The 24,456-nt window shown below is 26.9% G+C and overlaps 11 non-coding genes across 11 annotated transcripts; 5 read left to right on the forward strand and 6 right to left on the reverse strand.

Moving 5' to 3' along the window:
* Positions 1 to 541: 541 nt before the first annotated feature.
* On the reverse strand, positions 542 to 658 carry Trnal-caa (transfer RNA leucine (anticodon CAA)). The gene is made up of 2 exons: positions 621 to 658; positions 542 to 587 (listed from the first exon to the last, which is right to left on the reverse strand). It is a non-coding gene; the product is annotated as a tRNA-Leu (tRNA).
* Positions 659 to 1,503: 845 nt separating this feature from the next.
* Trnak-uuu (transfer RNA lysine (anticodon UUU)) lies at positions 1,504 to 1,576 on the forward strand. The gene has a single exon. It is a non-coding gene; the product is annotated as a tRNA-Lys (tRNA).
* Positions 1,577 to 2,868: 1,292 nt separating this feature from the next.
* Positions 2,869 to 2,942, forward strand: Trnai-aau (transfer RNA isoleucine (anticodon AAU)). Its single transcript has one exon. It is a non-coding gene; the product is annotated as a tRNA-Ile (tRNA).
* A 7-nt stretch (positions 2,943 to 2,949) lies between these two features.
* Trnad-guc (transfer RNA aspartic acid (anticodon GUC)) lies at positions 2,950 to 3,021 on the forward strand. The gene has a single exon. It is a non-coding gene; the product is annotated as a tRNA-Asp (tRNA).
* Positions 3,022 to 7,403: 4,382 nt separating this feature from the next.
* Trnag-gcc (transfer RNA glycine (anticodon GCC)) lies at positions 7,404 to 7,474 on the reverse strand. The gene has a single exon. It is a non-coding gene; the product is annotated as a tRNA-Gly (tRNA).
* Positions 7,475 to 8,339: 865 nt separating this feature from the next.
* Trnad-guc (transfer RNA aspartic acid (anticodon GUC)) lies at positions 8,340 to 8,411 on the reverse strand. Its single transcript has one exon. It is a non-coding gene; the product is annotated as a tRNA-Asp (tRNA).
* A 7-nt stretch (positions 8,412 to 8,418) lies between these two features.
* Positions 8,419 to 8,492, reverse strand: Trnai-aau (transfer RNA isoleucine (anticodon AAU)). The gene has a single exon. It is a non-coding gene; the product is annotated as a tRNA-Ile (tRNA).
* A 1,292-nt stretch (positions 8,493 to 9,784) lies between these two features.
* Positions 9,785 to 9,857, reverse strand: Trnak-uuu (transfer RNA lysine (anticodon UUU)). The gene has a single exon. It is a non-coding gene; the product is annotated as a tRNA-Lys (tRNA).
* Positions 9,858 to 10,702: 845 nt separating this feature from the next.
* Trnal-caa (transfer RNA leucine (anticodon CAA)) lies at positions 10,703 to 10,819 on the forward strand. Its single transcript has 2 exons — positions 10,703 to 10,740; positions 10,774 to 10,819. It is a non-coding gene; the product is annotated as a tRNA-Leu (tRNA).
* A 2,419-nt stretch (positions 10,820 to 13,238) lies between these two features.
* Positions 13,239 to 13,320, reverse strand: Trnas-aga (transfer RNA serine (anticodon AGA)). Its single transcript has one exon. It is a non-coding gene; the product is annotated as a tRNA-Ser (tRNA).
* A 1,139-nt stretch (positions 13,321 to 14,459) lies between these two features.
* On the forward strand, positions 14,460 to 14,530 carry Trnag-gcc (transfer RNA glycine (anticodon GCC)). The gene has a single exon. It is a non-coding gene; the product is annotated as a tRNA-Gly (tRNA).
* Positions 14,531 to 24,456: the final 9,926 nt, after the last annotated feature.

The raw sequence follows: 24,456 nt of genomic DNA on the forward strand, positions 1-24,456 counted from the left end.
CATTACTTTTATTAACATTTTAACTTATCAGTAATAACTTGCAGTTAATCTATGTAGTATTATTACAGACAACTAATCTAATAAATTTGGCTATATTGTAATATTGATTGTAAACTTGTAATATTGAAAAGGAAATTCAATCAGTTACTATAATAAATCTAAACTATAAAGCAACAACAGTTTTAGCATTATGATATAACCTTACTTAAGATATTTATGAGTTGAGTATTAATGTAAGTTTAGTATAAAAGTATTTAATTTACTAAAATTTTAAAAGTAGAGATAATTACATGGAAAGATTTAAGAAATTAGTTACTAAAAAGTCCAATAACTAACAAAGATAGTTAACATAAAGTTAAGAAAAATTTTGAGTCAGTTGCTGTATTTAATTGATTATACTGTGGTTTAAAATACTTCTTGCATTAATTAAAACACAACAAGATTTATTTAAACAGTGTGTTCAATTTAATTTTAGTTAAAAATGGTACTTAGTGTTGCACTGGTTGTAAAATAATACTGCCTTGAAACTTGTATAAAAATGTGTCAGAAGTGGGATTCGAACCCACGCCCACAATTGTGGACCAGAATACTCAACATCGCATTGCGATGAAGCATTAACGCTTGAGTCTGGCGCCTTAGACCACTCGGCCATCCTGACGTGCGATGGAGTGAATGTAGTAGCGTATATATATGTATACCTATGTATTATAACTTAAAAATGCGATTTTTTAATTAATTAGCATTAAATAAACAACTTTAATCTGTGTAACATCATTAATTCTGCTTTTAACTCTTCATAAACCAAAATTAATATGCAAACTAATCTGATATATCAATTTTGTCTCACTTTCTAACTTTTGAAGTGCTTTATAAAACTGTTACGTATCAAAATTTCTTTTAAACCTTTATATCCAAGTATTATTTAACACAGTAATTAATAAAAACAATGATAAATAACTTGAAAATAAACTTTTGATTTGCTATAGTTTCTAACACAATTACACAACTTTATACCTTTTCACAACATGTTTAGTTAAGTAAACTAAGCATAAAAAATTAAGTAATTAAAAAAAATTGTATCTTTTTATCAAACATGTATCAAAGGTACTTCGGATTTTCAAGCTCCTGACTTTATTTTGAAAAAGGTGAAACTTTAGAAGCATCTAAACAATTTTAACACACTATAACTTAGTTTAGTCAACAATTTATAATTCTATCTTATTATACTTTTAAATATATATTTATAAGTGATATACTATAGTTTTAATCGAATACCAAGTTTAAAGTTAAAACATAATATAATTAAAGAACAAATTATATTAGAATTAAGAGATATTAAAAAAATTGAGCAAAGTTATTTTCAACTTACAAACTATCAACACATACACAGTTTAATAGGATAACAGTTAAGATTTTGCATTTTATAAACTCAAAATTTAACAGTTAAAGAATTATGACTTAAGTATCAGTTTTATATACTCTATAATCAACTGTCTAGCATGAGCCTGGCTAGCTCAGTCGGTAGAGCGTTGGACTTTTAATCCAACGGTCAGGGGTTCAAGTCCCCTGTCAGGCTCCTTTTTTCTTTTAAAACATTGATCAAATTACACATTTAGTTTTATATTTAAGTTAGTTCTGTTTGTATTAAATACATGATAATCAATAAAATTATAAAGTCAATTACATGGTATATTTTTGATTGATAAGTCATAAGAATAATCTATTTGAATTTAAACATATTATTTAAACATACATCAAAAAAAATCAATTTTTTGAATATGCTTCTACATGGGAAATGACTTATAAAACAAATTGTAATACGTACAAATAAAATCATTTAGCTGTAACTACAAATTAATCAATTTCTTTAAAATGAAATATTAATTGCTACTTAACTTTTAATTCCAACTAAATTTGTTTAGCTGTTTTAATCTAACACCTTACTAAAAGATTGTTCAAATTTAGTTACAGTGTAAATCTTTATAAGAACTAATCAATATAATTTATTATTCAATTTTGTAAAGTAGTATTACAGTTTATTTAAAGTATTTAATTTTTAAATAAATGAATTTTGAATGAATTGGTGTAAAACAGAAAGTATACTAGCATTTTAGTATTTTTATAATTTTAATTTAATCAAATAAAAGTTTAACCAAATGTAAGTAGACATATAAAATTTTAATACAGAAGTTATTTACATAAAAAATCAAATAACTTGCAAAATTTTGGTATATGTGTATATAGTTAGACAAAACTATCATTAAAATTATTAAATGTTTTGATTTTTAGAAAATATTTAAAGAGATCTCAACTACCAGAGGAGAAATAATGAATTTATTCTTTCTATGTTTTATTTTACAAACTAAGTTTCGGTCAAAGACCTCGTCATTGCTTAAATAAATCTAAAAATATATGTAACAGTCATTGAAAATAGCATTAAAACAGTTAAATAAAAACAAATTTTTACTCTAAATTTTTACTTCAAAACAAATATTAATATTTATATTGAATTTATGGTAAAGTTTAAATTTTAGTTAAGTTTAAAATCAATATAACAACAAGAATAATAACAAAAGCTTTTTGTAACTTTCTTTTTTCTTCTAGTTAGTTTTCAAAGTAAACCTTGCTTGAGTAAAAATGTAGTTAATGGTACTAAGTAAAATTTTATCTTAGATTAGATAGTTGTACAAGAAAACGGGTTGTAAAATATCATTAAGTTTACACCAAAACACAAGTTTCATAAAATTTACTTAACTCTAAGACAATTTATGATAAACAGAATTTTTATCAAAATAATTATTTATGGTATTGTTGCGTCATAACACGCCAGTCAGAAATATAAGCATTAGAAATGTCTACTGAACGTGTGGCCGGTTAGCTCAGTTGGTTAGAGCGTCGTGCTAATAACGCGAATGTCGCGGGTTCGATCCCCGTACTGGCCACATCTCTTCCTCGTTAGTATAGTGGTGAGTATTCCCGCCTGTCACGCGGGCGACCGGGGTTCGATTCCCCGACGGGGAGTATTTTTTGCATAATTAATTTGTCAAATTTGATGTTGATTTATTATTTGTTAACAACAATTAAAATAACCAAGGTAGCCACTTTACCTGGAAAATATATAGTATAAATTAAAAAAAAATTTCATCATCAAAAATCTTTTTATTAAAAAAAACATTTTAAGCTCTACGGTATGTTTTTATACTTTTTAACACAGTTTCGTACTTTAAATTAAAAATAGACCTAAAAAATTTGTACTTTTAAAAACCTAGAAAAAAATTGAAAAAACGAGTGGCAACCCTGAATAACATAAGTATATAAATTATTTTATCTGATTTATGTAAAAACTTATCTAATAATTTTAGAGTGTTAGACTATATAACGTTTTACATTTTCAAGTATATGAATTATATAAATAGCCATTGCAATAAGTTTTCGTGGCGCAATCGGCTAGCGCGTTTGTCTATTATCGAAAGGTTGGCGGTTTGAGCCTTACCGAGGACGTTCTTTTGTTAGTTCAATTTGGAAGAGTTTGGCAAAACTTTTACACTGAGCGTGTTTTCTCACATTCACACTAGTTTTAAGTTGTTTTAAACATCCGACTATTTACATTGATATTTTGTCATTTTATTTATACATAAGTATTTCGGATGAGCGTCACTTTTGCACGGAGGGGACAATTTTTTACGGCGACTACTTTGCACGGCAACATTTTTACACGTCGAAACTTTTGCATGACGTTACATTTGCATGGCGACATTTTTGCTAAGCTTCATTTTCGCATGGCATTATACTTTATTATATTTATAAAAAAAAGAAATTTATGCGAGCATTAAGTTTTGTATTTACCTTATGTTTTTAAAAACGCAATAAAGCCTAATTACCACAAGCATTGTTGGTTCAGTGGTAGAATTCTCGCCTGCCACGCGGGAGGCCTGGGTTCGATTCCCGGACAAAGCATTTTTTGGTAAAATACTTTGACTGAAAATTATTATTAGTAACAAGACACAAAATCCAATTCTGAATATATTAGTTTATGGTTAAAAGGCAAAATAAACTGCTTCTAAATTTCTTCTTTAAAATAGAACTACAGTGATTTTATTTTGAACACTGCATCTTTGACACCAAGTTGTCTTTTTATGTTATTTAAATGCAAAAGCTAAAATATTGTTTAATATAAATTCAGCAAGAGTTAAACAAAATACAACCTTAAAACTATTTTTATGGCTGTTATCAAATGATAAAAAAGGGTGCGCCCAACGTGGGGCTCTGTTCAAAGTAGTTTATTATCTCTAGTTATTAGCCTATAATAATTTACCAAAAGAAAATAGTGAAAAACTAAAAGCTATTGTTTAACTATTAAAATAAACAACACATTATAATTTCTAATAAATTAAAACTAAGATAAAGCAAAAAACAGTTGTATTAATAGTTTAAAATTCCTTATTATATAGATTTTTTAACAATAATAAATCAAGTTAGAAAATGAAATTGTGTAAAAGAATCTTTTTAATGAAAAATTTGAAGTTATTTCAAGTCGGACCTCAAATACATACTCTTTTTAAACCAAAAAAACATTTTTGAAATAAAAACTTTAATGGTTATCAAGATTTTTTTATTTATACAGATTGAACAAGTAATTACAAAAATATGTTAAACAAATTTCTTTCAAACAAATACTTAAATGACTTTACTATAAAAACCTTTAGTGTAATGTAAAACGACAAATATAAGTACAAAATTAATCAAGTCAAAATGAAACTATTAACAGATTTTAAACATAAACCATTTGATAAACACAGTAGACTTCCGCTTGAATTCGCACTTTGAACAAAATCAAAAAGAGCAAACTCCAAAATTATTACCATTTATTTTTACATAATGATAAACTTAAATATGTTACATGCAATAATGTTATGCATAAACATGAAAACAACTAAAACATAAAACAAACATTCATTAAAAAAATAGATCTATATAAGCTATTAAATATTATGTATTTTTGTTTTATTAATACTTAATTAGTAATAGACTTTATTTAAGTTAAATTTTATAAAATATAAATTTGCACTTTTTTTTTGCGTAAAAAGTGCGAACTTAAGAGGAAGTCTACCGTAATTGATATTTGTTAGGCATTATGCAAACCTGTTTTAGAATAAATAACTTAATAAAGTTTTTATTATAAAAAGACTACTTAAATACAATACAAACCAGGTTAAATAAGAAATATTTTAAAATATCAAATAAAATAACAAAACTTTCATAAAATAATGTCTGCGACTGAAGTCTAATATAATGTGAAGGATAAGGTTCATGACTGCTTGCAAGTTTTTCTAATCTGATTCTTAATAAAGCCTCCTTTACTGATATCTAGATTAGATCTTTTGTTCAAGATGTTGATAACTGAACTGAAAGCTTTCTCAACAACATAGCTAGAAGAAAAAATATAAACAACAGTCTAAATTTCTCTCAAATGATTGGATACTTTTGCCTTAGTTTTTGTTGAGTCCAAAAGCTTTCATATCTTTCTTTGGAAAAATTGACTTTAAGTTCAAGGTCAGTTTGTAAGTCTGAGAAGGTTTCTTGTAAGTCGTTTACTTCAAAAAGATCTGATCGAAAGGATCCATATTTTTATCTATAAGATAGCTTTTTTTGTGTCAGATCGAAATTTTACGACCTAATATGTTGAAATTGTTAAAAATTTCAGATTTATTAGGTTTTTTTCCTAAATTGTCAAATTTCAGGTTTTTCCAGGTTTCTAGGTAAATTGGCAACCCTGTATAGTTTTATTTCTTAGTCTAACTTAGTGACTTTTGAAAAAACAATTGGAAATATCATGAGGTGATATAACTATCACGTTATGATAATTCCAATAAAAATAAAAGTATACAGGGTTGCCAGTTTATCTAGAAATTTAATAATATATAACATAGATTTTTACAAACCATTTATGATCACAAATAACATATATGTCAGGTTATAAAATGGTAAGAGGAAATCCGATCGTCTATGATCTATGTAATTGTTAAATAAGAAAATATATGAATGAATATATGTAATTTACTTGAAAGTAGGAGTCATAAGTACTTGATTTTTTCTCTATATTTTACATAAACAAAATAAACTTTTTTTGTTTAAGTTTTACCTCAGGGTCAAATATTTAATAGCAAGCTAAAATTAGTAAAATAGCAACATAAAAAGTAAAAATTTTATGACAGCCCAAAATTTTAAAAATCGCCCCCTTTTCGCCCCCTTACTAATTATCGCCCACCCCGACTTACTAAAATCGCCCCAAAGGGTGCGATATCGCCCGCTTTGGGAAACCCTGGTCTAAACTGTGTATTTTAGTTATTTAAAACTAGATATTTGTTTTAATTTAACTAATATAGTAAACGGTACATTTATATCGTCTAATTAAAACTTCAACTTTAAGATTTTGAAATAGTTTATGTGTGTAACAAATAATTATTTTCTGTGTAATTTTAAAACATAAATTACACGTTGCATTTTAATTTAAGTAAAATTATTTAAAAAATAGTAGTTTAGTTATAGTGCACATATACGGAATCAATATATTTTCTGTTCACATTGATTCCGTATACTATTTTCTAAAGCCCTGTAAACTACTTTAAACAGAGCCAAAAATTGCGTGCATAAGAAGTACCATACTAAATTACATTTCAAACACAACTTTTTAGGCACAAAAGTTTGTATTCAAGAGAATAATTACTTTGTAAAATCGTGGGGGGATATTATTTTTATAATTTCTGAAAAGGGGGCGATTTAAAAAACGAGTTTGAGAAACCCTGGTTTAGACAAACACCATAACAACATCCTCTATATGACGTCAGAGTACATGTTACATGAATAAAAAGCGAACAACCTATGATCAGATAAGTAGCTCGTTGGTCTAGGGGTATGATTCTCGCATTGGGTGGAGAGGCCCAGGGTTCAAATCCCGGACGTACCTTTTTTGATGTCAGTGGAAACATTATTGCGTCACAGAGGCTATATAAACTGTATATAGTTAATTTGAACGTGCCCGGCTAGCTCAGTCGGTAGAGCGTTGGACTCTTAATCCAATGGTCAAGGGTTCGAGCCGCACGTTGGGCGCCCCCTTTTTTATCATTTGATAACAGCCATAAAAATAGTTTTAAGGTTGTATTTTGTTTAACTCTTGCTGAATTTATATTAAACAATATTTTAGCTTTTGCATTTAAATAACATAAAAAGACAACTTGGTGTCAAAGATGCAGTGTTCAAAATAAAATCACTGTAGTTCTATTTTAAAGAAGAAATTTAGAAGCAGTTTATTTTGCCTTTTAACCATAAACTAATATATTCAGAATTGGATTTTGTGTCTTGTTACTAATAATAATTTTCAGTCAAAGTATTTTACCAAAAAATGCTTTGTCCGGGAATCGAACCCGGGCCTCCCGCGTGGCAGGCGAGAATTCTACCACTGAACCAACAATGCTTGTGGTAATTAGGCTTTATTGCGTTTTTAAAAACATAAGGTAAATACAAAACTTAATGCTCGCATAAATTTCTTTTTTTTATAAATATAATAAAGTATAATGCCATGCGAAAATGAAGCTTAGCAAAAATGTCGCCATGCAAATGTAACGTCATGCAAAAGTTTCGACGTGTAAAAATGTTGCCGTGCAAAGTAGTCGCCGTAAAAAATTGTCCCCTCCGTGCAAAAGTGACGCTCATCCGAAATACTTATGTATAAATAAAATGACAAAATATCAATGTAAATAGTCGGATGTTTAAAACAACTTAAAACTAGTGTGAATGTGAGAAAACACGCTCAGTGTAAAAGTTTTGCCAAACTCTTCCAAATTGAACTAACAAAAGAACGTCCTCGGTAAGGCTCAAACCGCCAACCTTTCGATAATAGACAAACGCGCTAGCCGATTGCGCCACGAAAACTTATTGCAATGGCTATTTATATAATTCATATACTTGAAAATGTAAAACGTTATATAGTCTAACACTCTAAAATTATTAGATAAGTTTTTACATAAATCAGATAAAATAATTTATATACTTATGTTATTCAGGGTTGCCACTCGTTTTTTCAATTTTTTTCTAGGTTTTTAAAAGTACAAATTTTTTAGGTCTATTTTTAATTTAAAGTACGAAACTGTGTTAAAAAGTATAAAAACATACCGTAGAGCTTAAAATGTTTTTTTTAATAAAAAGATTTTTGATGATGAAATTTTTTTTTAATTTATACTATATATTTTCCAGGTAAAGTGGCTACCTTGGTTATTTTAATTGTTGTTAACAAATAATAAATCAACATCAAATTTGACAAATTAATTATGCAAAAAATACTCCCCGTCGGGGAATCGAACCCCGGTCGCCCGCGTGACAGGCGGGAATACTCACCACTATACTAACGAGGAAGAGATGTGGCCAGTACGGGGATCGAACCCGCGACATTCGCGTTATTAGCACGACGCTCTAACCAACTGAGCTAACCGGCCACACGTTCAGTAGACATTTCTAATGCTTATATTTCTGACTGGCGTGTTATGACGCAACAATACCATAAATAATTATTTTGATAAAAATTCTGTTTATCATAAATTGTCTTAGAGTTAAGTAAATTTTATGAAACTTGTGTTTTGGTGTAAACTTAATGATATTTTACAACCCGTTTTCTTGTACAACTATCTAATCTAAGATAAAATTTTACTTAGTACCATTAACTACATTTTTACTCAAGCAAGGTTTACTTTGAAAACTAACTAGAAGAAAAAAGAAAGTTACAAAAAGCTTTTGTTATTATTCTTGTTGTTATATTGATTTTAAACTTAACTAAAATTTAAACTTTACCATAAATTCAATATAAATATTAATATTTGTTTTGAAGTAAAAATTTAGAGTAAAAATTTGTTTTTATTTAACTGTTTTAATGCTATTTTCAATGACTGTTACATATATTTTTAGATTTATTTAAGCAATGACGAGGTCTTTGACCGAAACTTAGTTTGTAAAATAAAACATAGAAAGAATAAATTCATTATTTCTCCTCTGGTAGTTGAGATCTCTTTAAATATTTTCTAAAAATCAAAACATTTAATAATTTTAATGATAGTTTTGTCTAACTATATACACATATACCAAAATTTTGCAAGTTATTTGATTTTTTATGTAAATAACTTCTGTATTAAAATTTTATATGTCTACTTACATTTGGTTAAACTTTTATTTGATTAAATTAAAATTATAAAAATACTAAAATGCTAGTATACTTTCTGTTTTACACCAATTCATTCAAAATTCATTTATTTAAAAATTAAATACTTTAAATAAACTGTAATACTACTTTACAAAATTGAATAATAAATTATATTGATTAGTTCTTATAAAGATTTACACTGTAACTAAATTTGAACAATCTTTTAGTAAGGTGTTAGATTAAAACAGCTAAACAAATTTAGTTGGAATTAAAAGTTAAGTAGCAATTAATATTTCATTTTAAAGAAATTGATTAATTTGTAGTTACAGCTAAATGATTTTATTTGTACGTATTACAATTTGTTTTATAAGTCATTTCCCATGTAGAAGCATATTCAAAAAATTGATTTTTTTTGATGTATGTTTAAATAATATGTTTAAATTCAAATAGATTATTCTTATGACTTATCAATCAAAAATATACCATGTAATTGACTTTATAATTTTATTGATTATCATGTATTTAATACAAACAGAACTAACTTAAATATAAAACTAAATGTGTAATTTGATCAATGTTTTAAAAGAAAAAAGGAGCCTGACAGGGGACTTGAACCCCTGACCGTTGGATTAAAAGTCCAACGCTCTACCGACTGAGCTAGCCAGGCTCATGCTAGACAGTTGATTATAGAGTATATAAAACTGATACTTAAGTCATAATTCTTTAACTGTTAAATTTTGAGTTTATAAAATGCAAAATCTTAACTGTTATCCTATTAAACTGTGTATGTGTTGATAGTTTGTAAGTTGAAAATAACTTTGCTCAATTTTTTTAATATCTCTTAATTCTAATATAATTTGTTCTTTAATTATATTATGTTTTAACTTTAAACTTGGTATTCGATTAAAACTATAGTATATCACTTATAAATATATATTTAAAAGTATAATAAGATAGAATTATAAATTGTTGACTAAACTAAGTTATAGTGTGTTAAAATTGTTTAGATGCTTCTAAAGTTTCACCTTTTTCAAAATAAAGTCAGGAGCTTGAAAATCCGAAGTACCTTTGATACATGTTTGATAAAAAGATACAATTTTTTTTAATTACTTAATTTTTTATGCTTAGTTTACTTAACTAAACATGTTGTGAAAAGGTATAAAGTTGTGTAATTGTGTTAGAAACTATAGCAAATCAAAAGTTTATTTTCAAGTTATTTATCATTGTTTTTATTAATTACTGTGTTAAATAATACTTGGATATAAAGGTTTAAAAGAAATTTTGATACGTAACAGTTTTATAAAGCACTTCAAAAGTTAGAAAGTGAGACAAAATTGATATATCAGATTAGTTTGCATATTAATTTTGGTTTATGAAGAGTTAAAAGCAGAATTAATGATGTTACACAGATTAAAGTTGTTTATTTAATGCTAATTAATTAAAAAATCGCATTTTTAAGTTATAATACATAGGTATACATATATATACGCTACTACATTCACTCCATCGCACGTCAGGATGGCCGAGTGGTCTAAGGCGCCAGACTCAAGCGTTAATGCTTCATCGCAATGCGATGTTGAGTATTCTGGTCCACAATTGTGGGCGTGGGTTCGAATCCCACTTCTGACACATTTTTATACAAGTTTCAAGGCAGTATTATTTTACAACCAGTGCAACACTAAGTACCATTTTTAACTAAAATTAAATTGAACACACTGTTTAAATAAATCTTGTTGTGTTTTAATTAATGCAAGAAGTATTTTAAACCACAGTATAATCAATTAAATACAGCAACTGACTCAAAATTTTTCTTAACTTTATGTTAACTATCTTTGTTAGTTATTGGACTTTTTAGTAACTAATTTCTTAAATCTTTCCATGTAATTATCTCTACTTTTAAAATTTTAGTAAATTAAATACTTTTATACTAAACTTACATTAATACTCAACTCATAAATATCTTAAGTAAGGTTATATCATAATGCTAAAACTGTTGTTGCTTTATAGTTTAGATTTATTATAGTAACTGATTGAATTTCCTTTTCAATATTACAAGTTTACAATCAATATTACAATATAGCCAAATTTATTAGATTAGTTGTCTGTAATAATACTACATAGATTAACTGCAAGTTATTACTGATAAGTTAAAATGTTAATAAAAGTAATGTAAAAACTAAATTTTTAAACATAAGTTACATATCTATGGATATATGTAATTAACATATAAATTCATGTTGGACACAGCTTTTCTTTGCATGTTGTCTCTTAAAGTAACTTATAATATATATAAATTCTGTAGAAAACTTCACATTTTATAGACAGAGAAAAGTCAGTTGAAAAAGCAGTAGTTCATACGATTTTAAAACTTGTGCACAGTAAAGTTTAAGTAAAAATTTGTGAACACTAGACAGTCAAGTATATAATTTGATGATATTAACACTAGTCTTATTATTAATTGTTGTTTTCATTGTATATAACAAAGTAACTAATTTGTTTATAAAAGTTGTAAATAATTAGTTAAAACTATTTTTAATCAACTTAGGAAACAAATCTAATAAACTTAAAGTTTTATAAACAGGTCAAATTTTACCAAAAAGTAGATTGCATAGTTGCATTTGTTTTAGTTACTTGATTTTTTTATAACTTACAAAAACAAAGGACTGACATAATTTAATCTCAGCAAATGAGTGCAGACCAAAGTTTAATCATTGTTGACTTACTTTAAAGTTAAAGGAAGAGAGAAATTTTAATTCAACTTTAAGTTTTCTAAATTACAATTGTATTTCATGCAGCTTATATTAGTTGTGTAAACCAATTGTTTTTTACTAATAATGTAATAGAGCAATTAATGAAATTTATATAACAAAATTTGACACTACTTTTAAGCCTGCTAACTTTAGATTACTTAGTTTGCAACCATGTCAGTCATTAAATTGTTAAGTAAATTATATATACTTTTATGTGCTAAAAATAATCGTTACAAACTAACAATAGATTGAACATTGTTGAAATATAAAGAGTTTGAAAAAAATTGCTGGTATCTTTCAGCTGAAAAATTAATAATAAAATAAAAACTTTGAAAATATTTATACAAGCACTAACATGGTATAATGCTGCAATTGTCTAAATTTGAAAAAAATAACAACTTTAATAGATAAGTTTATAATAAAAGTTCACAAGAAGCTATAAAGAAAAAATCAATGTTATATAAAATATGAAGTCAAATTAAATTTTTACTAGCAAAACAGAACATTAAAGTACAAAACTTACGAAGTTCCTCGACGAAGAAAATATCTTTTCTGAAAGTTCCGTTGGGTCCGTTGTACGAAGGCAGGGTGAACTTATCCGGTTTGCAGAAAGATGATTTGTCGAGATTTGATTGGTCGAAAAACTTCTCACTTGACTGATCAAATCGCTTGGTTGTTTGGTTTCACTAGCAACTCGGGAATTACTGGTGGAAAAAATCTGTACAATATCGTAATCTAATGTTTATTATATAACAAATAGTATTTTTAAAACTTCATGAATATAACTAAAATTTTTTAAGTTATCTAAATTAAAGTTTAATTATAAGTTATACACAGAATAATTATAATTATCTTGAGTTGAGCTATATCTTACTTTTTAACTCTTATTTCTAAACTAGTAAAAACATTTATTATTAATTTATTTTTATTTAAAGAAAAAAATCCAAATAGTAACTTTAAATTAGAAGTTGTCCTATTGAAAAACTAAACTGCTGTTTCTTTCTACGGTGAAGCATCCCTAACTTTTTGCATTAAAGTGACTTTCTGCACTGCTTTCCTTCGAAACTTGTTACTATTGTTATCGAGGGGAAGTTGGAACATGTTCAGTTTTTTTGAAATGTGCGAAGATTCGATGCTGGGAAGTTTTGAAAAGTCTGAGTTGATCTGAGTGGCAGGCATCATGTATTGTGATTGCTTGTTATAATATTAATTAAAATTTCATTATCTGTTATTTGAAATATGAAATTTATGTTTCTCTACTATAGGTAAAAATTAATTTCATTAAAAAAAATTAAAAACGTCGTCGGCAGGATTCGAACCTGCGCGGGCAGAGCCCAATTGATTTCTAGTCAATCGCCTTAACCACTCGGCCACAACGACTGGTAAAGGGAGGCATATACAAGCGATTATATAGCTACTGTTTATAAGCAGCTGACAAGTAATTGTTTAGCATTTATATGTTCTTGGATTTTGGACAAACTAAGCATGCATTTGTAGTTTTAAGATAAAACATTTTTATTAACTGCATTATTGATTACCAAAAACATCAGTAAATTTTAAACTATATTTGACAGCTAACTAAAATTATTCGAATTTATTTGACACGTCATGATGTGTATTTTGTGATTCTTTTGAAAAAAATTGCTGTTAACTTTTTTATTGTTATGATGAAAATCTTGAAGCGTAGAAACTTTAGTAAACTAGAACATTAGTTGTTTTATCGTATTACTAGTATATATTTACATTTATTTAATAATATAATAAATAACAGTTTTTTTAAGGTTTCGTATATAAGATGTTAATCACCCAATCTAACTTGTCGAGCACTATTGACCAAAACTTTTTAAAAACTATAAATATACATATACAACTTAACAAAGTTAATATTTCAATTTAAATAAAAAATGATAATTATAGGTACCAAAGTTACAAAACTTGAACGATAATTGCGATAAAGCTATTTTTTACTAATAATTTTGAAAACTTTATATGTAAAGCCAAATAAAGAAGCTTAGTCAGCTTTTAAACAACACACATTATAACAATATTTCTGCTATCTTCAGCAAAGCTGAGATGTTATGCTTTATTTATGCTATCATTTGATAAGTATTTGGCCGACAAATACCAAAATAACAGTCTATGTGACATTCTGCGACCTGGTTTTGTCTTCATTAAGCAGACACGATGTACCGCTGTTGAAGTCTAACGATGTGGGTTTATTAAATGTATGGTAGATCATAAATATATTCAAATACTCTAGCTTGAGTAAATAGAAAAAGTTTTAGATTATTTTACAAAAAAATGTACAGTAGCTACTACAATTTGCTAATAATACATTGTTTTAAAACTTAAAAAACTACAACACAACTTACTCTTAATAAAATAGCTTTAAAATATAAGATGAAAAATAAAGCAAATCATTAATACTAAGTATCGTATTTAGAAGCATTTCGTGGACAAATTCCCGTTTTATATATACTTTAAGTTTTTAAAATCGCAATAAAGTCAGGTTACCACAAGCATTGTTGATTCAGTGGTAGAATTCTCGCCTGCCATGCGGGAGGCCCGGGTTCAATTCCCGGACAATGCATATTTTGGTAAAATACTTTAAATGAAAATTATTATTAGTAACAAGACACGGAATGTATTTTTGAATATATTAGTGTATGGTTAAAAAGCAAAAGAAACTGCTTCTAAATTTTTTCTTTTAAGTAGAACTAAAGTTATTTTATTTTGAATACTGCATTTTGACACCAAGTTGTCTTTTTCCTAGTGATATCCATTTATATAGTTGTAATAAATTATATGTTATTTAAAAGCAAAAGCTAAAATCTTGTTTAATATAAATTCAGCAAGAGGTAAAAGTGTTGCTACAAATTACAACCTTAAAACACATTTAGGGGCTGTTATCAAATGATAAAAAAGTGCGCCCAACGTGGGGCTCGAACCAACGACCGTTGGATTAAGAATCCAACGCTCTACCGACGGAAATAGCCAGGCACGTTCGGAATCAACTATATGCAGTTTATATTGTCTCTATGACGTAATAATGGTTCAACTGACATCAAATTCCTTGTGCCCGGGATTTGTACCCGGGACCCATAGAATCATACACCTAGACCAACGAGCTACTTATCTGATTACATCTTGTTCACTTTTTAATCATGTATTATGACGTCATACAGAGGATGTTGTTGTGGTGTTTGTCAAAACTGTGTATTTTAGTTATTTAAAACTAGATATTTGTTTAAATTTAACTAATGTAGTAAACGGTACAGTTATATCGTCTAATTAAAACTCCCAGTTTAAGATTTTGAAATAGTTTATGTGTGTACCAAATAGTTATTTTCTTTGTAATTTTAAAACATAAATTCCACGTTGCATTTTAATTTAAGTAAAATTATTTAAAAATATAGTAGTTTAGTTATAGTGCACATATACGGAATCACATTTCTGTTCACATTAGAAATAACATTATTAAGCAAATATTACAATTTAAAATTGACTATCAATACAGTGGTCTTGAATGTAAAAAAGATGAGCACATTTAATGAGTTCATAACAATATTTATATATATTAATAGCCTATTAGAAGAAAATGTTAAGTTATAATAAGATATAAGAAATGATGTGACATTGAAATAAATAAATTATTCACATAACAAACATAATATAACAAATTTATATTTACTTTAGTATGTTTATTACAATTTACCAAATTCCTGTACAATATGAAAAAAACTATAGTATTTTCAAATTGAAATAACATAAACATTTATTTGCTATACAGTTTTCTGTTATAAATAGTTAAGAAATTTCATTAAAACTTAAATAATTTGATAGATGTCATAAATTTACTAGTTTAATGTTTGAAAGTTAATACTTTCTAGCCCTGTAAGTATTTCTTTTTTTACTTAATCTGATTCCGGCACAGTTTAATTTATTTTTAGTATTATTATATCCTATGCATTGCAAACAATTAAAAAGTTGTAATCTATGCATTATCTAACAACTAGCATATTTCACTTTGTATACATATGAAGTTATTTTGAAATAAATAATGTTATTACAAATGTGACCGAAAAGTTTTAATGATAATATATTAAATAATCTGTCTATAACCTAAGAAACATGTATATAATTCAACAAAAAACTGGCTATGAATAAATATAAAATACACAATCTTGACAAACACCACAACAACATCCTCTGTATTACGTCATAGTACATCTTACATGAATAAAAAGCGAACAAGATATAATCTGATAAGTGGCTCGTTGGTCTAGGGCAGGGGTCGGCAAACTGCGGGCCAAATGCGGCCCGCGAAAGGTATATCTGCGGCCCGCGAGCATGTTATTTTTTTGAATGGAATGCGGCCCTCGAAAGAAAATTTTGCGGCCCACGAGCATGTAAATGTGGCCCGCAGAGCAAAAATATATTTTAAGTTAAATTTATTTGATTAATTTAGTTTTAAGTCCCTGTATAACAATTAAAAAAGTTTACTGATTTAAATTAAAAATATGAAAAAGACAGTTTAATACTCCACCAGGTTTTTTTCTCAATTTCATAATAACTTTCTTCTTACAGCAGCAAATTCATTTCTGAAAAATGAGTGTAAAAGGTCCTTTTGATTAGTAAGATAGTTATATAATACCTATTTAGTAAATAAACTAAATGCAAATGTTTTCCATTTTGTACAAAAGTATTGCACAGTAATTAACTAAAATTTCATTTCTTTACAGTTTTGTTTTTTTACACGTTTTTAATACTTAAGTTTCTATTACAGAAATTTTATTACTAAACGTTAAATTTTAGTGTGCCCAAAAACATTCAAAATAACATAGTAATAAAAAATAAGGTTATTTTTTTTTTGTTTTGACACAAATTTTTAAAAAAGTTTTCTTTGCATTTAAAATTAGTTCCTATGCACTCCAATGAACAAAGATGGTCATATTTTAAACCACCTAATACTTAACGAGATAAAATTTAGTTTATACATATTTTTCTAACATTATTGTTCCTACATATAATGTATAAGTTTGTACCGACACATTTAAAACAGTATATATGACATCAATTTAAAAAGTTTTTGTAAGGTATACATTTTCATTTTTCAAACAACGTTTTTTGGCATACTAAATTAATGTTCATGCGTTGAATACTAATATAAACAGTTGCTGTTTTATGAAACTACCTATTTAATACAAACTATATTGAGAAATGGTAATCTATAAAGTTTGTAAATTTTTAATCATAATAGCTCAAATTTGATCAAATAAAAATTGCCACACACTCAGACTACGACTATTTAAAGACTTCAAATCTCAGCCAATTTAGTCATTTTTCAGTTTTTGGCTTGAACTGCTTTTGGTATGTTAAAATATCAGGCTAGTTTTGGTCACTCGGACTGACTTTTTTTTCTTTAAAGACTAGTATTTAAATTTATGATGTATGTCTTGTTTAATGCACAGTGTTGGTTTGAATTAAAAATCATTTAAAAGTTTAAGTCTTGCTGCTGATATAATTTAAATTATTATTTATACTAATTGTATACATACAAGTGTGAACAATTAGTCTTGCCAAAAAATCCCGGAAAAGTTTGGAATTTGACAACTTATAGTTAAAAAACCTGAAAAAGCCTTGAGTTTGAGATTTATCGAAAAAAACCTAACATTTTAATCAATTTTTACATGTAAAGTAATGAAATTTCGATTTGACATAAAAAAATCTACCATATAAATATTTGTTATTAAAAAACACATTTAAAGTAGCTTAACAGTTTCCTTTAAATTTTTCTATATTATTTAAGACAGTTTTTTTACATTAAACCTAGTTTTATACCAAAAATAGAAGCGAAAAGTTGTACTTTTAAAAACTTTATATTAGTACACTGCACCTTTGATTTTAAAATGTCTTTACCTATTGTTGTGCTTTGTATTAGAACTAAACCTACAAATTCTTCTAAAATGTGAAAATTAGTAAAACCACCTGTAATAAAAATTCTTAAATGCGAAATATCTGTTGTACCAGTTCTCTCATCTTGACAGACTGATTTAAGTCTTAATTTGACATACGCGGCTTTATAATCTTTAGACATTTCCTAAACACGACTTCTTGTTGATATCGAAGAAATAAACAATTTTACTAACGCCAACAAAAGTTATTTAAATAATTTTTCAACTCTAAACGGTATCTTTTTTTAGTGATTTCTTTTGCTACTTTATAACTTGCCTTAACAGTCTGTAGTTACTTAAAATAATCATGTGCGTTGTTGAAACTTACTTAAGCAATTTTTTTTTTTCGTTTTTCACAATAACTCCAAACTAACGTATTGTAGTATTTATAGCTCATATTATGATTCACAGTTGCTCTTTATAAATGCAATATGTTTATTGCAGATAAATAATTGATATAGAGCTTAATAGAAAATAGGTTTTTCTAATTCGTTAACAGCTTAATAAAGTTTTATACATTTGTTTAAATGAAAATGTTTAAAAACTTAGTTGTCCATACAAGCTGAACTAAGATAATTTTTTTAGTTATATACCTAGTTCACTGATAATAAATTTCGATATTTCTTTATTTTGTGAACTTTATTTTAAACAGGGTTGCCAAAAAACAGGCTAATTAAAAATTTTTTTAAACTCAGGTGTTTCTGAAACTTTTATTTCAAACACTTTAAATAAATCTTAGAATTTTTAGAATATTTTTTATGACTGTAGTGTAATTTACTAAACGTAATTTTTTGTCCATTTACATATTGTGCTTTTTTTTTTAATAATGATATTTTATTTTGTATTTAAGCTTGATTAACAGAAAGTTTTTAGCCATTTTAACTTTTAATAAACGTTTAATACAATTCAAACATTTTACGCTTTTAGAGTGGCAACCATGTAAATGACTAATCAATTACTAATAAGGTGTTTTATTTAAGTATGCGAGCATTAGTTATGCTAAAATATTTGATTTAGCTTATCTACAGTATAGATAGGTATTAATTTTATTCAATTACCTAATTACTGAATTTTCTAAAGAGTGCAAAATATAAAAGACGCAAAAACTATTTTCAAAAGTTAATTTTTTTTTAAATATGAAAAGGTGGTTCATAATATTAAAAATGTAAAAAAGTTACCCATAAATGTTTTTCAAGCTCGGTTTTTATAGAGAGTTAGGTTATAAGTAAAATAATAGAAATAACTCATTAAGTGTTTAAGAAAATACATATTTCATTAAGAGTAAAATATATTAAACAATGTAAATCAGATTCCAATAGATATTTTTACATTAAATAGGCATTTTATGTGTAGCGAAGAGTCATGTAAAGTAATAAAGTGAATAAAAGTAAAACTATCTCTGGTGTGACCAAAACTAAAGGCAAAATATCATTCAAATATCAATAAAACTGTGGCCCGCGAAGATTTCGAAAGCTTGAAATTTAGCCCGCGAGCACCAACTGCCTGCCGACCCCTGGTCTAGGGGTATGATTCTCGCTTTGGGTGCGAGAGGTCCCGGGTACAAATCCCGGACGAGCCCTTTTGATGTAAATTGAACCATTATTACATCACACAGGCAATATAAACTGTTATAGTTACGGCTAGCTCAGTCGGTAGAGCGTTGGACTCTTAATCCAACGGTCGTGGGTTCGAGCCCCACGTTGGGCGCACCTTTGCTATTATTTGATAACAGCCCTAAAAAAAAGTTTAAGGTTGTATTTTGTAGAAACACGTTTAACTCTTTATGAATTTATACAAAACAAGATTTTAGCTTTTGCATTTAAATAACATATCATTTATTACAACTATGTAAATGGATATCATTAGGAAAAATATAACTTGGTGTCAAAGATGCAGTATTCAAAATAAAATCACTTTAGTTCTACCTAAAAGAAGAAATTTAGAAGCAGTTTATTTTACTATTTAACCATAAACTAATATATTCAGAATTAGATTATGTGTCTTGTTACTAATAATAATTTTCAGTCTCAAAGTATTTTACCAAAAGTTGCATATCAGGAATCGAGTATTCGGATTAGGCTCCGGCCGGATACTAAATTTATGGATCTGGTAGATCACGTTATGTTTCTTCAATTAAAATCAATTATTTGCCAAAAGTTAATGCAATGTAAAACTTTTCAGAAGAATATTAAAATTAAAACTGATTAGGACGTAAAATATACAACGTTATAAAAAAGCTATCAGTGTAAAGTTTGAAACGAATATATATCAATATATTGTCAATAAAGCTTTTTTCCATTTGCGGCTACTTGTGTGTTTTACTTCTGATTTTATTTTTCAATTAGCATTGGTTATAAGTTATAAAGCTCACCACGAGCACTTATAAAATTTTAAGTTTTTCTCAATATTTGAATTTTATTACGGCATACATTCATGCAAATTATCAAAAGTAGCTCTAGAAAACATCGACTTTTCAAAACATTTGGTCGGATATTTTTGCCATGTAGGAGATGCTCTGGTCTAAAGAGATTGTTTATGACACGTCAGTCTAATATATACGAATTCGAACAACTTTAAAATTCTGGTACTATTTTTAGTTTAAATTTTTTAAAAACAGTTATAATTCGTTCTATAAATCTTAACGAACTATTTCCTAAATAAATAGTTGTAAAATACAAATATTGATGGATTTTAGAGTCTCACTACTATTCATTTTTTGTAACTCTTTTAAAGTTAACTTGATTATTTTATGGTTTTAAAATAAATTATATATTTCAGTTTGTATATTGATTTTTAAAAGTATTTTTGTAATTTTAAAAAGTTTTTCATTGAAAATGTAAAATCTTGTACAAAAGTAAAATGCTCTATATATGTATATATATACCAGGGACGTCGCGTTGGGGTGTTTCACTGCCGCAATTGCACCACCTAAACATTTATGAAAAAAATTAAGTATCTATATCGTTATTTTTTAGAACAAAATCTCTAAAAAAACTCCAATTAAGAAAACGACCATTTTGCTCACTTCACTGCCGCAAACTCTTAGCTTACTGCCACAAATGAACTCAAAAAAGCAAAATTTCTTTAAGAATTACCGCAAAATCAATATCTTGCGATAAGTAAGCTAAGTTGAAATTTCCCTAAAACAGTACAGGATTAGGTATCATTCCACAAGCTATTGTAAACAAAAATTTGAAAACAAAGCCAAGCAGAGGTAACTCAGTTAGAAGCAACTCGAGCAGAGGCAACTCGATTTTTTTTCTGCACCACCTAGGAAAAATACCACGTGACGCCACTTATATATACCAATTCAACAGATTTACACGTGTGCATTGCTTTAGCAGCTTGAGGAATAATACAGTACTTTTTTCATGCTAAATTATTACTGAGTAAAAGTGTCACATTTCGTTTTAGTTTTTCAACTGTGAGGTTTATTTTATTAAAAGTCTACTTACATACAAGTAAAATATTATTATATAAAACTTGGTGCAAAAAATCCGTTACAATAAAAAGCTGCAATTTATTTGCGTATATCAAAACAAGACTTTTTCTTTTATTTGAAATAATTTATTTATAAATCTATACCCTTAGCCACTTTATCCAAACATATAGCAAATAAATAATAAAAAAATTAAAACTTGATCATCTTAAATCTACATCTTGTTTTATCAGTCTTGTTTCGGTTTGTGCAAATTAGTTACAGGTTTTTGAATACATACGAAAACTCAGCCTAAGTGACCAAAATTAATCCAAAAATAAAAAATAATTTGATCAAAAAACTAAAAAATATAGTACTAAGACTGCAAAACTGAGAAAAAAAAAATCAAGCTGAAATCCCTTAAAAAAATATTACAGTACGCATCCCGCCTTAAGTACGCACTTATCCAAAAAGACAAAAAAATTCTAATTTTTTTAATTTTTTTTTTATATTTATATCAAATTGAAATAGATAAATAACCTGAATTGTTGCTTTCACAGATTCTTTGCGAGAATCCATTCTCATTTCAGCATTGAAAATCCTAAGAAGTTTCCTCATATTATCACGGGAGACATATGTTGGCTTTGGTGGTGCAATTTTTTTTTAAATTTTAATGTGACATAATATAAAACTAATTAACCACAAAAACTAGTTATAAATTTCATAAAGTCAAAATAAACATATAAAAAGAAACAACAACAACAAAAAACTAAAGTTAAAAAAAATTAATGAGCATCTTATCATTGTGCACTTATACTATAAATGTTTCTACTGATAAAAACTTTCTTACAAAAACAGTCCTGAAACGTTTTTTTTTTCAAATAAAAAAAAATCAAACACTTTTTAGCTAATGCAAAATTATAATAAATGTATTACTTTCTAAATTAAATGTTTAATAAAAATCTCAGCTATAAACAACAAAACTAGGTTTATTCTAAATCGAAACAATTTAGCAAATAACAGAAAAATGGTTTTAAGTAATAAATAAAACTAAACTTAGCTTGACTAGCAATCTATTCAGAATGAAAAAAAAATTCTTGGCTCTATTTCGTCATGTCAAAAAGTGTGAGCTGCTTGGTTTTCTTTCTGTGCGAGCCTTGCTCAGATAAGGCTGCTTTGTTTAGCAAACGTTGATATTTTTCATGGGTGATTTTTAGCTTGTGATAGAGCTTAGGAGCAATACCAAAAAGTACGCACTACCCGTGCTAAGTACGCACTTTTTGGTCGGGTTCAATTTGCGTACTTAAGCGGTAGTCTACTGTAATAATGAAGTGATCTACCCAGGGTTGTCACTCGTTTTTTCGAATTTTTTTCCAGGTTCAAATTTTCTTTTTAAGCACTCATTTTTGGGTCTACTTTTAGTTTTAAGTTAAGTTTAAGGTAAGAAACTGTGTTAAATAGTATTAAACATTTAAACGATACTGTAAATCTACTTTAAATTTATTTTAATTTAAAAAACTTTCATGAAGATACAAACTTTTTATTTATATGATCACGGTTGCCACAGATCATGCTGAGAAAAATTTCTTTACTTTTTACCAAAATTTTCCTGACTTTTCTAAATCAAATTCTTAATTTTTACTTATTCTAAAATACATAATCTAACACTTGAAACTATATAAAGCTTTCAATCTAATTTCAATACAGGTTAAAACAATTTTTTTTTTTTGCTGAATTCAATCCTCAAACTTCTATTACATCACTTGAACTATCTGTGTATAATTGATGTATTTGCAACAAACAGCTCTATCAGCAAAATACTTGTATTATTACCTTTTAAACCCAGCTTGTCTGAAAAAAAAACACAATTTTTTAGCATTTTCATGTATTTAAATAAACGAAACAACGTATAAGGAACTATTAAAATTAAAACCTTTAATTAATAACGAACTTTCACAACTAAAACCTAAAAACAATAACGAACTTTTACAATTACAACCTTAAAACAATAAAGAACTTAATCTTTTAGAACTTCCAAAGTAATCTTTAGTTAGACTTAGTATAAAAGTTCTAAAACAACCTAGAGGGTAAAATTATCTCATAATAAAAAATATTTACTTGAAACATGTTTTACTTATATAAATTGTTCACTTAGTTTGATAAAACACTACCCAAACTATTTAATATAAAATCCTTAAACTAAAAATCAATTAAAAACGAATATACTTAAGTAACTGTAAAAAAATACATAAAAAAGTAAACTATATATCTGTTCTATAAAATATTTCCTCTTTCCATTTAGTATAAAGTTTGTAACAAATAAATATACTCTTATTTATTTTAAACACTTAAGTTGTTCTACAAAAAATACAAATAATAAGTAAACTTAATTTTGGCATATACCTCTCTAATAACTTATTTTATAAATTTAAACAACTTTGAAAGAATTATAAAGAAGTAAAGTATACACATCACTTTGTTACATAAAACACTAAATTAACTGCTGAATTATAAAGAACTCAATAATTTACTTAAACAAAAAACACTTTGATTCTAAAATTATGCTAGATAAGTTTTTGTGTGTATATCACAGTTTCACTATGGAAGTGTCCTTGCTATAGATCATCAATACTAAAAAGCTTACAAAATCTGCCTGTTCAAGTAGGGTACTCGTTCAATATGTTAATAGAATTATTTTGCAGTTTTATAAAGTATATTTTACTAATTTATACCAGATAAAGGCATTTGAAATTAAATAATTTGTAATTTCTAGAAAATTTGATATTTTTTTTCTTACTTTAAATGATTTTTAATTAATTTTTACCTTCTGAAGGCTTTGAAAAATAAGGAATTTTGTACATTTAAACTGACAAAATCTAAACTTTTTTTTTTAACTTATCAAATTTCTTGACTTTCCCTGACTTTTTTTCAAAACTCCCCATTTTTAATTGACTTTTATCTTTTTTTTTAATTTTTCTTGACTTTTCCTGATTTCCTGACCATGTGGAAACCCTGTATGATAGATTTTTTGAGTCAATTCGAAATTTTACTACTGAACATGTGAAAATTGTTAGAGTTCCAGGCTATTTTTGTTAAAAATTCTAGGTTTTTCCAGTTTTTTTTTTCAAAAATTCTCAAATTCCA

This window comes from Thalia democratica, chromosome 8, assembly GCF_965202585.1.
Source record: "Thalia democratica chromosome 8, ktThaDemo2.hap1.1, whole genome shotgun sequence".
NCBI classification, from domain to species: domain Eukaryota; kingdom Metazoa; phylum Chordata; class Thaliacea; order Salpida; family Salpidae; genus Thalia; species Thalia democratica.